This window comes from Monodon monoceros, unplaced genomic scaffold (genome assembly GCF_005190385.1).
Source record: "Monodon monoceros isolate NGI ecotype Baffin Bay Population unplaced genomic scaffold, NGI_Narwhal_1 Super_Scaffold_20, whole genome shotgun sequence".
In the NCBI taxonomy this organism is placed as follows: domain Eukaryota; kingdom Metazoa; phylum Chordata; class Mammalia; order Artiodactyla; family Monodontidae; genus Monodon; species Monodon monoceros.
The window spans coordinates 60502103-60518497 of record NW_021703777.1 but is presented as its reverse complement, the minus strand read 5'-3'; positions in this window follow the sequence as shown (position 1 = coordinate 60518497).

Genomic DNA, 16395 nt, shown 5'->3' with positions numbered 1-16395 from the left:
GGGAGATCCAGAGTATCGTGTTATAGAGCAGTTGCTGGGATCAAGGCTAAACTGTGTAGCTTCTGGAGTGCTAATACCATCCACAGCCTATAATGCTGGTTTTGAAGAAGTGAAACATTAGGCATTCTAATCAATATTTCTTAGAGTAGATCTCTGAAGAGATTACAGCAAATTAGAGGCGGTGTTCTGGCAAGAGTGAAAGGAAAGTGAATCATTTTATAAAGGAAGTAATGTGTGGAAAATGCTTCACTTCAACTGTGAAGTGGTGTACAATTGTTTACTCTTGAAATCACTATGTTATTAAGGCCAGTTTGAAAGTCAATTGCCTGTCTCAGCTCAGCTCAGCCAAATTACTAGGTTTGGCTAGTAACTTGGGGCATTGTCCCATGATTCAAAACAAGCAAATTCCATTTGCCATTTGTAATGGACTCTAGTAGCTATTGTTTCTAGTTAGTGGGTTGCTTTTTCTCTTATCCCTCTGCCCTCCATACCTTCTGTTTTAAACAGAGTCCAACTTTGGCCATGAGTGTAACTGAGACCTGGCCAAACTTGATTCTTTATTCTCCTGCAGAATAATTTGTTTAGAGGGATCCAAGCAGAAGCAATCTTAATCCTTCTTTGGGATATATGTATGGGTGTTGGAGAGAGACACTTTCTCTTCTATTGGTTTTTGAGTTGGGGCATTGTAGACATTTGATGGGCTTTTTGAGTTGCTTCTGGTTAACTTCCTTGTCTGCATTGATGAAATCCATGGGTAATTTTGTAATAATATACAATTAGAATAATACACAGAGAAAATCAAAGCTGAGAAATGGGGCAGGTGGGGGGGTAATAATATAATTTGCATTACTTGATCCAACTGTGTTGAATCTAGCAACCTCTGAACTTATCAGTTACATGAATTAATTCATCATTTCTTTGGTTAGACTATTTTTAGTTGTTTTTTTCCCCCTTGCACCGGAAAGTGTTCTGACAAATACACCACTCTTGTTTAGGGTTTTTTGGCCACCATTCCCCAGGCCTCATTCTGTTTCCTGGGCCCTATTCCACTTCCTAATTGCATGTTCGGTGGTTAAGCATAGGGATAATGAACCAGACTACCTGAACTTGAATCTTGGCTCTTCTAATCATTAGCGATATAATCTTGGGCAAGTTATTTAACCTCTCTGAGCTTATTTCTGTATCAGAAAAATGAGATAATTACTTTACCCACTTTTTGTGAGGATTGAATGAGTTAATGCATGTAAAGAGTTTAGAAAAAGACCTGACACATGGTAGTGGTTCAGTAGGTGTTAGCTATTGTAATATTGTCTCCTAAAAAAGAAAAATTCAGAATGTTTGTGTTTGTCTGTATTGCCTAATTTAAAATTGTTACCTTTTGAAGGATAAAAACCTTGCCTTCTTAGCTTGCATGGCTTGCACAGATTATGACACCTAGCATAATCTCATATCCATGGTGAACATTTCTCTGGTTTACCTGTTCCCATACCACACAGCCAATATGAAGACCTGTCATTCACAGCCTCCTTCCTGACTTGCTTGTCTTGATCTATTTCTTGGTGCATTTAACTTTTCTTTTGACCTTGTTATTTTGTATTTTTCTGAAGGCTCTTGCCTGGCTGTCCTTTTCCCCTTCTTGGCTATGATTTTTATTCTACCTCTTGTGATACTATTTCAACCCACCACTCCTTCACGAAACCCTTATTGAGAAAGGCTCTTCCTAGGTTTACCCAAGTCCTGTGAGGAGGGTCAGGGCAGCATTCAATAAATATTTATGGTTAAGAAATTACAGAACATATCCCAAGCAGTAACATTCTAAGCTCATAGTGAAGGAGGGTTGTTAACTACAGCACTGATTGTATGACCTGATACAGGCTTGTCAAACTTGTGCTTCTCAAACTTGATTATTTGCTGCCTGATGTTTTCCTTAACCATTAATTTTCCTTAGTGGTAATTAATTTTAATATTAAAGTAAGAAGGGATATATTTTTAAATCGAAATAAAAATTTATGTGGTTTTAGGAAATGAAAACACATTCTAAAGAAATGTCTTCATTTCTTTGGGTATTAGGCCTGTGGACTCACATGCTCTGGGGTATAATTGGTGGGACATAAGTTACCGTTCTTTGTTGTTAAAGATACCTTTGTGAAAACATTTGAGAAGATGATAGTACTGCATATTTCCTTGCCAGTGTTGGATGGGGTTTATGTTCACAACAGTCAGAACTTAACAATAGTTACCAGTTTGGAGCACACTTATATGCCCAAAACTCTGCTACACACTTTATAATAACACATAATTTGGTATTCATGGCAAGTCTATTTTACAGAAGAGGAAACTGAATCTTAAAAAGTTAAGTAACTTGAATAAGCTCTCATAACTATTTTTGTTGTAACTTGGAGTCAAATCCAGGTCTATAAAGCTATAAAGTGCCTTTAACTGCTACAGTGCACAACCTATGAGGAATCATTCAGAATAACCTCATTCAAGATGAGAAATTTATGAACAGTTGAAAAGAGCAGCTTCCATCAGTAAGCACCAGCTTGAGGTCTTCAAGAACTTAAGGGCAAAAGGAGGAAAGGAAAGAAAGAGAGAAGAGTGTCTGTGTGTGTGTGTATTTAAACACATATATTTTATATCTATAGCAGCTTTCTTGAGAAGACTGAATGGTAAACTTATCCTCGTATCTCAAAATTGAAGTTATTATCATTGTATTTTCTGTCAGTTCAGTTTTAAAACCAGCCAGCTTTTGTTTCAGGAAAGAATGCTGTAGGATTTACTTTGTGTAGGTCATGATCTAGTCAGGCCCCAAGCACACAGTGGCGAATGTAATGAACACCAACATTTCGATGGACAATTTGTCTTGAACATTGTCCCCTAGGATTACAGTTCTTCAACTAAAATTGTTGGAGAAGGTCAGATAGCCTGCTTTATTGTACATTATTTATAATAGAAAATTTGTTAAATTCCTTTCTTAAAAACTCATTGATAGAGCTATTTACCATCATCACATTTTCCTTCCTCTTTCCTACTTTGCAAAGGTTGACTTGGCAAGAATGTTATTTCACTTTGCTATGCTGTGAACCTCTGGTACATATTCTCGTTTATTTTGGCAAGTGAACCATTTTGTCTGTGTGGCTTAAAGTGGTCCACTGTACTGTGTGACAGACAGTAAGAACACGGCTTAACATGTGTTCTATTGATGCATTTAAACCTCATTGATCTACATACACAAAGCTTAATGCAGACTTGTAAACATAAAGCTCATCTGAGCTTCTAATCTTAATATTGATTCTGTTTATGGGTGCAGGGAGTCAGACTGTTTCTCAGAGTGTTTCATGGAACACACATCAGGACTGCCGGGATGCTTGTGCAAAGGGCTTCTGTGGTCAAACGGGTTGTGGAAATGCTATCTTTAAGACAATCTATCTTGTCTTAAAGATTCACTATAATTAGTATATGAACATCTCTAACCATCTTGCATTTAAAAGAATAACATTTTTTAAACCAGAGTTTTCTAAACTTATTTGTCCAGGTTTAAAAATATTAGTTCTCTGCTTTCTGTGGTGCTGTTGTTTCTTGAAATACTTTTTGGGAAATACTTATCAGTACCCATTGGCTTTTTTTTTTTTTTTTTTTGCGGTACGCGGGCCTCTCACTGTTGTGGCCTCTCCCGTTGCGGAGCACAGGCTCCGGACACGCAGGCCCAGCGGCCATGGCCCACGGGCCCAGCCACTCCGCGGCATGTGGGATCCTCCCGGACCGGGGCACGAACCCGTGTCCCTTGCATCGGCAGGGGGCCTCTCAACCACTGCGCCACCAGGGGAGCCCCACCCATTGGCTTTTAAGTCCAACTGAACGTGGCTTAGAATTTTAGCTCTACTATTTGAGTAGCACATTTGTCCTTCATGAGCCAGTGATTCCTCTTTTGGGGAATATTTACCTCACAATATTGTTGTTAGATTAAATGAGTTAATGCATCTAAAGCAAATAACACAATGCTTGGCATAAATTTTAGTTATCTACCTTTTAGTCTTTGTTTTCCCTCATTTTTTTCAAGAAGCATTTAAAATTGCACTTCCTTTATGAATTCTTCCTTCAAAAATTTATCTAGGGGGGCTTCCCTGGTGGCGCAGTGGTTGAGAGTCCGCCTGCCGATGCAGGGCACACGGGTTCGTGCCCCGGTCCGGGAAGATCCCACATGCCGCGGAGCGGCTGGGCCCGTGAGCCATGGCCGCTGAGCCTGTGCTCCGCAACGGGAGAGGCCACAACAGTGAGAGGCCTGCGTACCGCAAAAAAAATTATCTAGAAAGATACTCTGTACCTAAACTCGTATGAATAAACATGCATTTCTTTTGACTACATTTTCAAATACCAAACACAAAACGCATTCTCTGTTCAATAACTCTGCTTAAAAACAATGATAATAAATGGTCCCCCTTTTTTTTTACACTAATTCATAAGTGTATTATAAATATATCATATCTAACATATCTGTCAGATAGTGACAAGTAATATGGAAGAAAATACAGAAAAGAGGAGAGAAAGTATTGCAGTGGGGGTGCTACATAACTACAGCTGAAGTCAGGCAGACTTACTGAGAAAGCAGCCTTCAAGCAGAGACCTGAAGGAGGCAAGGAAGCAAGTCATAAGGCAGAAGTAAGAGCAAATGCAAAGCCCCTGAGGCAGGGCTCTGCCTGGCATGTTCTAAAAACAGGAAGGAGGCTAGCATGACTAGACTGTGGGAACAGTTGGAGAGTAGGAGATAAGGTCAGAAAAATAATGTGAGGTAGGCAGATTACAAAGGGTCTTGAAGTCATTGTAAGGATTTTGGCTTTACTCTAAATTAGAGGGGAGACCATTGGGGGATTATGGGCAGAGAAATGAGATGACCTGACCTATATTTTTAAAGGATCGTATGGTTATTTTTTTGAATATAGGCTGCGTGGGGTACATGCTAGTGCAGGTTAGAGGAATGGCAGAGGCTGGAAAGCCAGCTAGGAAGCAGTTGCAGTAATCCAGGCAGATGAAATGGTTTCTTAGGCTAGGGGGATGGAGTGGACATGCTGAGAAGTGGTCAGAGTCTCTTTATATTTTGGAAGTAAAATCTAGGTGATTCACTGTTGGATTGAATGTGGGGTGTGAGATTAATGGGAGTCAAGGGTGACACCAAAGGAGGTAATACTTTTTGTATGGTGGGCCTGTGATGATTAATGAAATAAATTATAAGGAGCTGGTATATAGTAGGCTGTTGAATGACAGTTATAGAATAATAATAGTTACTTGCATTGTATAAGATATTGACAAACCTGTAGTCCTAAAGGTAACAACACATATCTTTGATAATAAATAGCATTTGTAAAATGATTCATGATTTATAAGGTCTTTTCATATGTCTTGTCCTTTAAGCCTTAGAAACTCCTGAGATAGGTATGTTTATTACTATTTTGCAGAAGAAAAAAAAAAAACAGGATGAGATGGGTAAAGTGCTTTTGGTCATGGCTCCATAGAAATGGTAACCTCTTTTCAAACCTGGGTCTTGCAGCCCCAAATACAATTCTCCTTTCACTATAGCATTCTGCTGACCTTCCTGTTCAAAAGCGACATTTTTGAGTTCATTTCTAGGGTGGGTGGTAGATTGAGAGAAATCCATATTTTTTCTTAATTTTTCTTACTGTGACATACCTTATAGGAGAACCAACTAGGGGCTTTCACTTGTGGCGATGTAGAGAAATAATCATAATGCATGACTACTGGATTAATTAACACTTACCAAGTGCCAGGCATTAGTATTATTTGCATTATTACTTGAAGTATATCAATTAAATTTTATAGAAACTCTCTGAAGCAGTGTATCAACCAGGGTACAATCAGAAGACAGTACTCACACCAATAATTTAATATAAAGAATTATTAAGCTAGTAAAAGGTGTCTACTAAAGAGAGTAAAAGAGGCATCTAAAAATATAGGGTAAAGGAAATACAGAAAATAGCTACCACCTCTAGGGCTGAGGGAATGTGAACAGGAAGAAACTAAGAATGTGGAAGAGGCTAAAACTAAGTTTTAGCCACTGAGGCTAAAACTCAGACCAGGACTGATTACACAATTTGTGGGACCCCATGCAAAATGAAAATGCAGCGCTCCTTATTAAAACATTATTGAGAATTTCAAGATGTCAGCATCAATGCATTAAACCAAGTGCAGAGCCCTTCTGAGGGTAAGTCCCTGTGTGACTACACAGGCACCACAAAGTGCCCTTGACTGTGGGCATGGCTGTCACAGGAACACGCAGGCTGCCGGAGGCAAACAAACTTGGCAGAGGGTGTGAGCCAGAGTTGGTCTGTAGGAGAAGCCCACTGAATGGTCAAGACACCTGTAAAAGGTGTGAGTAGGTTGGAATTTATCTATAGGAAATGCCTGCAGATGTTGGCTGGGGTTTCAGTATGCCAGAGATGATTTGCAGGGAGTTGCTTCTGCGGTACAACCTGATGGAGAGTGAGTGCCACTGGCGCCTTCCAAAGACTACTGGCAAGTGTAACAGGGGAGGGAGAAGAAGCCCAGACTGGAATCAGGAATGGAAGCTCCTTTCCCTTGCTATGTCCTTCTAATGCCCTCTATTGAGAAGCCTAACACTGTCAGTTTGGTAGAGGAGAAATGTTTATGTGGTCCAGTTCCAGTGTCACAAAGCATGGCAAAGAAAGGTGGATTTGGAGCAATAAAAAGATAACTGGCACAGACAAGTACTTTTATTATTCCCTTGCTACAGATGAAAAAACTGTACTTCAGGAAGTTGGAGTCTCCAGGCTGAAAAGTTATTTGTAATTCCAGACTTCAGAACTGTACCACTTCTCTATAATGCACCTCTTAAATTCATGAGTTTGACTGCCTTGATGGGGGTCATCAGAAAAAACGTGGGGTAGAGGGGACTCAGGGAATAAGAAGCACATCAGGTAGTATTGGGATACAAGTGCATCGCTAAAGCAGACCCATGGAGAGAACATCTTATAAGAAACAAGCCACAAGGAAAGAACAACAGGAAAATCAAAGATTTCCTTTCATGGTACCTAAGGACAACCAAATAGTTGATGAAGGAAAGCTTCTTTTTATAGAATACTTTCAGCTAATATATGAAAAAGGATAGCATAGAATTAAAATATTTTCATTTTACAACCCCTAGTGATGTAATGGATATAAACAATATTCACTGATGTCTGCTAATGTCAAAAAAGGAAAAACAAACATGTGCTTCTTGATTGAAGCGATACCACCTATGAAGTATTATCTGAAAAAAATCTAATAATGAATGAATCTGATCTAACTACTAATTTATAGAAAATCCAGGGACCAAGGAAGATGTTAAAGGAAACTACAAGCATAAAGTCAGCAAAACCTGGAGTGTGAAAAACTACAGGAAAAATGATCAGGATTTTCCAATTAATAAATTATAAAAATAAAAGAGGTAGAGGAAGAACCTATAAATTCGGAACTTCAGAGGCATAAAACAAGTGCAATAAATGGGTCTTCTTTGGATTGTTAACTGAACAACAACAGTAGCAAGAACAAAAACTGTAAAAAGTAAAACAAAACTGTTATGACAGATTTGGAAATATTGATACAATTGTAGAATAATTGTTAATGTTCTAAATGTGATATGCTATTTATTTGATTTATATTCTAAAAAAAAGTCTTATAGAGATACATACTGAAATTGTATACGATAAGTAAAGTCTGTAATTTGCTCCAAAAATAATTTTTATGTGGAGGGCTAGTAGGTGAGTGTATAGAAAAAAGAAATTAGCTGTTAGTTGAAATACGATGATGGGGTTTATTTTTATATTCACTTTATATATTTATGTTTTAAAATTACCATAATAAAAGTTTTCTTTTGTCAAAGTAACTTGACTTTTTATGGGATCACATAATTTGCAAGTTACTAGCTATCTTCTACTAGATGAGAGAAAAAATATGACATTTCCCACTGTACTAGAGTCAGATATCACTGTTTTTTGTAAAAAGGAATTGTCTGGGAGGATTAGTATGATTTTTATTATAAAACAATCTATACTGTATGTTTATGTTTTTGAGTTATTTTCTTTAATTAAAAAACATCAAAGAAAGGAAACCCTTATCTTCACGGAGTGTTTGACAAGAATTTCCCTTTAAAGTGACTTAAGAGATACCTCTCACTTCAGAGTGTCCTTGATTCTTAGCTTGCCCAATCTTAGCAGAGCTGACAGAACAGAGTGTTTAACAAGATTTCCTCACAGTGTCCAGAAGTGCTGTTTTACCCTAGGTGGCTTGAAACAGGAAAGAAAAAAATGTATATTTTTCTATTAATCAAAATGCTTCAAATAAGCTTTTAGGGATCCTTGGGCTACCAAAGTCCTCTTTCTATTTTGTTCCTCAAGAGGCATCTCTGAAAACAAGGCAGCAATAAGCAACAGCAACATCAGGAGGCTTCTTTTCTTTTAGATGCTTTTTTTTTTAAACTCTTCTTAGATGGCTTGATGGGCTTAGCATAGTTTCTTGCACTTAGTAGGCACCTATGTGGGGTTGGTTGAATTGAATTGTGTTCCTAAGAGGTAGCATGGGGTCATGAAAATACCTGTCTTCTAGTCTGTGACCCACCATTAAATTGTTTTGGGACCTGGCATGAGTTACATCACCTCTCTGGGTCCCAAATGTCTTCATCTGCAAAATTATGACAAGTAGAAAAGCACCATGAGCCTTTCCAGCTCTGATATTTGATGGATAAAAAGGGTCAACATTGCTGCTGCTTCAGGCGTGGTTAGGTAATATTTGAGATACTAACTTGTGTTTTCTCCCATATTTCCTTTTTTCCCCCATTTTCTTTTCAAGCCTGGGTCCAAGAGAGGTTTGCATCAGGGCTGAGTACCTGAGAGAATGAGGAGCTTGTGTGGATAAAGGCTGACCAAGAATCAGATGTTCCCACCCAGATTCCCTGGTGTCTTGATCCTGCCTAAATTTGGCAGAATGTTCATGCTGCTCCATGGAAATGGAGGGGATGGAGAAATCCCTGAGTGACTGTATTTTGCATTGTGCCACTAGATAGAAATGGAAATGAATATTAATAGAGGAAAATAAAATTATAGCTTGAGTTGCATGTCCACTGCATACATTATTCAAAACATTCATTTTAACTCTTTTCTTCTTTGCATCAGCTGATTGCTTTGGTGTCCTATGAAGACAGTCTTAAATGATGTAAGAAAAGAGGTTTGACATTTCTGTCATGTAAAGTGCTATGGACTGAATCGTGTCCCTCCAAAATCTCCGTGTTGAAGTCAAATCTCCAATGTGACTGTATTTGGAGATAGTGCTTGTGAGGAGGTGATAAAGGTTACATGAGATCATAGGGTGGGGACCTAATCTGATCATGCCAGAGCTGCGGAGCGCGCACTCTCTCTCTCGCTCTCTCTTTTTCTCCGCGTGTGAGTTCATAGCAAGAAGGTGGCCATCTGCAAGCCAGGAAGAGAGTTCTCCGGCACTGTGATCTCTAGATCAGCCTCCAGAACCGTGAAAAAATAAATTTCTATTAAGACACCCAGTCTGTGGTATTTTGTTATGGTAGCTGGAGCAGACTAATATATAAAGCCTCAGGAAAATCAATGCAGACGGATCTATAGTGAACTTTGTTGACATCAGAATGTCCACAGGGGTAGGCTATGGCAGGATAACTTTCACTACCTATTTCAAATTATTTCATTTGAAATAATTAAGGATAAAACTCAAGCTATGATCAGCATTCGCAAAATGAATGAAATCAGAGTAACAAGCTGCTGGAAGAGTTGATAACTACATCTAATGGACTGTATTCTAAGTGTTCAGTGCCTTTGATTTTATTATTAACCTCCTCCCTCTTATTTAGAACCTGTGAATTTTAGTTGAGAGATAAGGCAGGTTATATCAGATATGCTGACAAGGGAGCAAAACCGAAGAACAGTGGGGGTAAGTGGTGCTTGTATAGCCGTTTTGTGGGGAGTCCTGTCTGCCCAGTTACAAACCAAAGAGTACCCCCCTGACATTCATTCCAGAGCACAGCAATCTCTTCATTTAAATCTCTGCATTTAATCCCTGCCAGCAGCGCACAAACTATCTTATCATAAACAAAAATCAAGAAAAATCTACTAGATTTTAAAGCAGGAGGCTCTCCTCTATGATCACCTCTGTTACTTACAAAATGGTTGTGCACAGAATTTTGAAAAATCATTTGTATTTTGCTTGAATTACTGGAATAGTTGTTTTCTGTCTTTGTTTTTGGCAGCGTATACATCTCTTTCAGCTAGTTTGTTTAGATTATATTAAAATTCTCTATTTCTCCATGAACATACCCAGGATGTTCAATAATAAAAGTTGATGTATTATTAAAATTCAACCTAAGAGGATCCAGAATGAGTTTGATTTATATGTAGAAAATTGGTTGTACACAAAGCCTGTAGCTGCTTGAGAACTGATTTTTCTTTTTTATCTTTATCCAATAAGCAAAATTAAGCCTCATCTTGGTTATACGTTCCTTGTGACTTACCTGTGATAACCATCATGTCCCCTCAGAAAGCCCCAGTGAGTGGCAGGGTCTTCCCTTTTTTTGTTTTTTTTTTTTTTTCATTAGGCCTTTGTCCCTGACCTTCTGTGTAATACCACAGCTCAGTGCATGTCAATATTTAGATTGAAGCCTCTGGAAAGAGCTCCAATTCCTTCTACTCACTCTCAGGGATGATTTTCACAACCCAAACTCTTTGTGTGACCTCTATACCCTGATATTGTAAAGAAAGGTCAGATGGTGCGGTACTGGCTGTGATTATGAAGGTTACTAAAAATGACAAATAACTGCCTCTTTAATAAGATTTAAAACAGGTTTATTGAGCTGTGAGGTTGTCAGTGGTAATGAGATTTTATTCTCATTTTCTCACATCTCTTTTAATTTACAGCAGATTGGAAAAAATTGTTTTTAAGGGCTACCAAAAATATGATTCATGGCTTTTGCTCATAGATATCTTAAGCTCATTAGAAAATTATGAAGATGCATAATGCCCAGGGTAAACTAAAGACTCATAAAACATTTTGCTTAAGGTAAAATTGATTTCAGATGTGCTGAGGGAGTGAATATTAGTTAGCCTTAGATTAATTCCCTTTAGCTATGAGACTACATTGTATGGGGCAAGGTATTTCTTTAAATTAAAGATGGCATAATTAAAAGTGCAATAAATTGAAAGAATTACTTTATTTGATATAATTCTATGCAGTCTGGTCTCACTATCTGATTCTGTTATGGCACTGCCAATGAGCGGTGACGACTAGGTACTGATTTTCAACTATATTATTCTTCACTGTAATTACCTTTCATTATAACACTTATCTGAAAGGGTACATCGATCAGAGAATGCCCATTAATTACACTGCTAATGGTCAGCAAGTGAGAGGATTATGCTAGAATGAATAAGGAACGAGCTGTAAGTACCTTTGGGATAGCGCTATAAGTACAGCAGTGGTACCCTGGGCGATGCTGAATTGGTAGGCAAAGCTGCCAGCCTGGAGCCAGCAGGTAGCATGCATTATTGACCTCTCATTTACTTGGAAAACTGCAGGAGCCTGAAGCCTAATATTAGCCGATGACACTCAGAGCTTCTCTGGCATGGAAAGGCATGGGGATTGTAGTCCCCTGATAATGCAAAGAGATGAAGATGTTTCTAAATGACATGGTTTGATTCTGCTTCAGGTTTTGTAATGCTTCCTTTCTGTGCTGAAGAAGGATGAAATTTGAAACATGAGCCACAAGCTCCTTATACTTGAATATAAAGTATGGCAAGGATTAATGACTTTTAGATAAGTTATTTCCAAATATCTAGTACGTTAATGGGTGCATTTATTTAGTATACTTGTATATTGATTTTTCTTGCAACAAATTCTATATACTTTAGAATTATTGTAATGCTTACTAATATGTGGATTTGTCATAGAGTCTTAATGTAGCAGTATCTATCTTTGACTCCATTGGTATTGAAATTACACTTCCATTTTTTAAAGCTCTATTTAATATTTAGAAAAATCACAAATTTTGTCTTATTCTTGTTGGGCGGGATATATTGTTGATATACATTTTAAATTCTGTTGAGCTTGAAAATTAGAAAAAAGGGACGTGTGATGATTTTGAACTGACTTTAATAGAAAAGTGTGAAGTACAAAATTTCATGATAAGAGAAAGAAGAAAATGGGATGATCATGGACTGTTCCCTGGAGAAATTAAAGTATAAATTGATTTTCATGTTTGAATTAAGAGGGGGAAAATAACAGGCAGGAGAGCTGCAAAGACTTTTGAAAGGAAGTGGAATGGCTTTCCTTCTTTATCCAACTTCACTGCTAACACAAAAGAGAACATTTTGGTGCTGTTCTTGAGATCCATCAGAAGCAGCACCCATCACAAAGAAGGAGCATCACAAAATGAATAAATGAAGAAACAAATAACTAAAATGGTGATCTTCTTAAATATCACTGCTCTTTACTGGTCTCTTGGCAGAAATGCAAGAAACTTAAAATTATCATCCTATGCCAGTTAGGTTTTTAAATAATGAATCACTTAGGTTTTCAACTCATTTCTTTGTATTCTTTGCCAAACAATTTTTATTTTCTTTTCTTTTTAAGGTTGTATGAATATCCAGATTATTTTGGGCATTGAGAAGATAATGCTTTTGTTTCTTGTGGGTGCTAAATATAGGACAAATTAACATTTGGAAATTAAAACACTATTACACTTCTTCAGAATGATTTCTTTTATTACAAGGATATATTTAATTAGGCACTTAAAAATGAAGTGTTCCTTGAAATTTGGAAGTAATTTTATTATTTCCATAATTCTCTTGCCAAATTAATTAGGTATTGTGGGCCAAATGTGTAGTTTAAAATCATCAGATTAATGCAAATGACATTTTGTGTATAAAATTAAATAGGAGACTTTTAGAGATTTCTTAATTTAAGCTGAAAGGCAATTGGAAAAATAGTTCTTTATATCAAAATTAAAGATGTTATTTAAAATTAATTCTAAAGCTAAAGGACAAACATTATTTCAGATTAAATGCTAAAGGACAAAGATTAATGGTGAAAATCTTTAATTAGTAGGAAGGAATTGAGTGGAAAATTATTAACTTGTCCCTTCATAAATCTTTAATACTAATTGGTTAGTGCTTTATATTTAAAGATATAATCACCAGAGTGTAAATAAGCAGTGTAGCCTTTTTTTAATAGTGGGCTAAAATTTTCCACCAGACATTTGAAAGGCACTTTCTTCTGGAATAGTTGGACTATTCTATTTCAAGAATATTGGAAAAAATAAGTTGTTGTAAATTTTAGAATCATTTCTTTCTTCTTTTGAAATTTTGGCCGTGCCGCACTGCTTGTGGGATCTTAGTTCCCTGACCAGGGATTGGACCAGGGCCCACTGCAGTGAAAGTGCCAAGTCCTAACTCTGGACTGCCAGGGAGCTCCCTAGAATCATTTCTTAATCTTTGAATCTCTCTCCCTCTGCCACAAACATCACACGAGCTATTTCAGAAATGCTAAGTTTACCTCCATTGTTAAAAAAGTTACTTCTCGAACTCTCATTAGGTAGTCATTTAAAAATCTCCTAAAGTGGGCTTCCCTGGTGGCACGGTGGTTGAGTCCGTCTGCCGATGCAGGGGACACGGGTTCGTGCCCGGGTCCGGGAAGATCCCGCATGCCGCGGAGCGGCTGGGCCCGTGGGCCATGGCCGCTGGGCCTGTGCGTCCGGAGCCTGTGCTCTGCAACAGGAGAGGCCGCAGTGGTGAGAGTCCCGCGTACTGCAAAAAAAAAATCTCCTAAAGGGCTTCCCTGGTGGTGCAGTGGTTGAGAATCTGCCTGCTAATGCAGGGGACACGGGTTCGAGCCCTGGTCTGGGAGGATCCCACATACCGTGGAGCAACTAGGCCCGTGAGCCACAACTACTGAGCCTGTGCGTCTGGAGCCTGTGCTCCGCAACAAGAGAGGCCGCGATAGCGAGAGGCCCGTGCTCTGCGATGACGAGTGGCCCCCACTTGCCACAACTAGAGAAAGCCCTCGCACAGAAACGAAGACCCAACACAGCAAAAATAAATAAATTAATTAATAAACTCCAACCCCCAACATCTCCTTTAAAAAAAAAAAATCTAAGAATTTATTTTTAATCTCTTAACAACTGCATTTCTTTTATAGAACTGTTAATACATGTCCATGCTCATGCTGGTCAAAATGTGGACATTTTTGAAACAAGTTGCTTCATTAATAAACAAAACTGGGAATAGTTTTCTTATCTTCCGTAGTGATAGAGAAGTCTAAATAATAAGGATGAACTGAAAACTCAAATGTATTTTCATTAGCACATGATCAATTACTTGATGAAAACTTAGAATTTCTCTTGGGGTGAGTACTAAGTAAAAGAAGTACTTAGATAAAATGACTGTGGTAGATGGTGACCCCCCAAAACCATGTACAAGTAATTAAAAAATGGTCCCTAATCTTCTGGGAATAAAATAAAAAGAATCATTTGTATTTCTTCTGGAAGGAAAGTAGAAGATAACAGCAAGTAAGCTGTCAGAATGCTGTGTGTTGTATGATGTGGTTGATCTTTGTGATTTTCCACAAATGCTTACTGTGAGTGTACTTCTTGTAGAAGTTGAACAAGTGCTGAATTTTGCAACACCTGTTGATATAAAGTGTAACAGAAATAGTGTACACAAAAATAGAAGCCAAGGAAAGGTTCTGGACCTAGAGCTGAAATCTGAGATATGTGAAATTAAACAAAGGCATTATATCAGCACAGTAATGAAAAATGTCCAACTCATATTCTTTAGGAACCAGGAATGAGGTTGAGGAGGGAAGCTGTCTAAGTTGGCTTGGGCTACTGTAATAAATATTATAGATTGGATGGTTTAAACAGCAGACATTTATTTCTCACAGTTCTGAGGCTGGGAAGTACCAAGATCAAGGTGCCAGCTGATTCATTTCCTGCTGAGGGTTCTTTTGCAGAGAGCCATCTTTAAGCTACATCCTCATGTGGAGGAGAGAAAGATCATCTCTCTTATGTCTTTTCTTATTAGGGCACTAATCCCATTCACGAGGTCTCCACCCTCATGACCTTATTACCTCCCAAAGGCCCCCACCTCCAAATTACCATCACATTGGGAGTTAGGGCTTCAATATAGGAATTTTGAAGGGACACAAACCTTCAGTCCATAGCAGAAGCACTGTTTGCAGGAGATGAAGAAAAAAATGATTTCATATATGGAAGAACTGAATGGGACAATGCAGTGGTTCTGAGGATCTCATTTTATTAAAAAGACAAAGATTTTTAAGAGATGATTTCCAATAAGAATGTGGTCACTTCTTTGACCCAAACATAATCATTATTTCTTTCTGTTTTCAGGACTGCTAAGCAAAATAGCACTCATATTAGCAATAACTTATGGGAAGGAGTTCAACCATAGTTGAAAGTGTCAAATTCATTCAGCCACTCAGTAACATTGAATGATGTGGGTTCAGGTTGAGGACAGAGTATCCTGAGGATAGGATTGCTCTAAGTTCTTCTGTTGGCTGATAGGCAACCTTAAGGAATTGTCATTTGGTGAAGTATAACTTTAGTTCTTCTTAACACGTGGACATTGTCTTTCAGTCAGAAGACCATTTAGAAATGCTTCATGGTCATGTTATCTCCAAGCCCAGTGATTTCCAAAGTGGGTTGATTCTTTCAGTGGCTACACAAGATAAAGAGATAGAGGAACATGGCAGCCATTGGTTAGCTGTTAATCAAAAGCATTAATTTTTTTCCTTCCACACAGCTAGACTATATTTCCCAAACTCTCTTGCAGTTAGGTGCATCCATGTGACTCAATTCCAGCTAATAGTATGTGAACTGAGTGATGGCCTTACCTGTAAAAACTCACATGTGCAATCGTAAATGCTCTTCCTTCTGCTGGTTTGATGGATGACATAAGCAAAGCAGCCTCAAAAGCTATGTGTTAAAGAAAATGCATCCATTCTTAAGACAGTTATCACAGATCAGGAATATGTCATTTGGATTTATCTGAGGAAGAAATAAACACTCCTTCCCTTCCTTTCCCTTCCTTTCCCTTCCTTTCCCTTCCCTTCCTTTCCCTTCCTTTCCCTTCCCTTCCTTTCCCTTCCTTTCCCTTCCCTTCCTTTCCCTTCCTTTCCCTTCCCTTCCTTTCCCTTCCTTTCCCTTCCCTTCCTTTCCCTTCCTTTCCCTTCCCTTCCTTTCCCTTCCTTTCCCTTCCCTTCCTTTCCCTTCCTTTCCCTTCCCTTCCTTTCCCTTCCTTTCCCTTCCCTTCCTTTCCCTTCCTTTCCCTTCCCTTCCTTTCCCTTCCTTTCCCT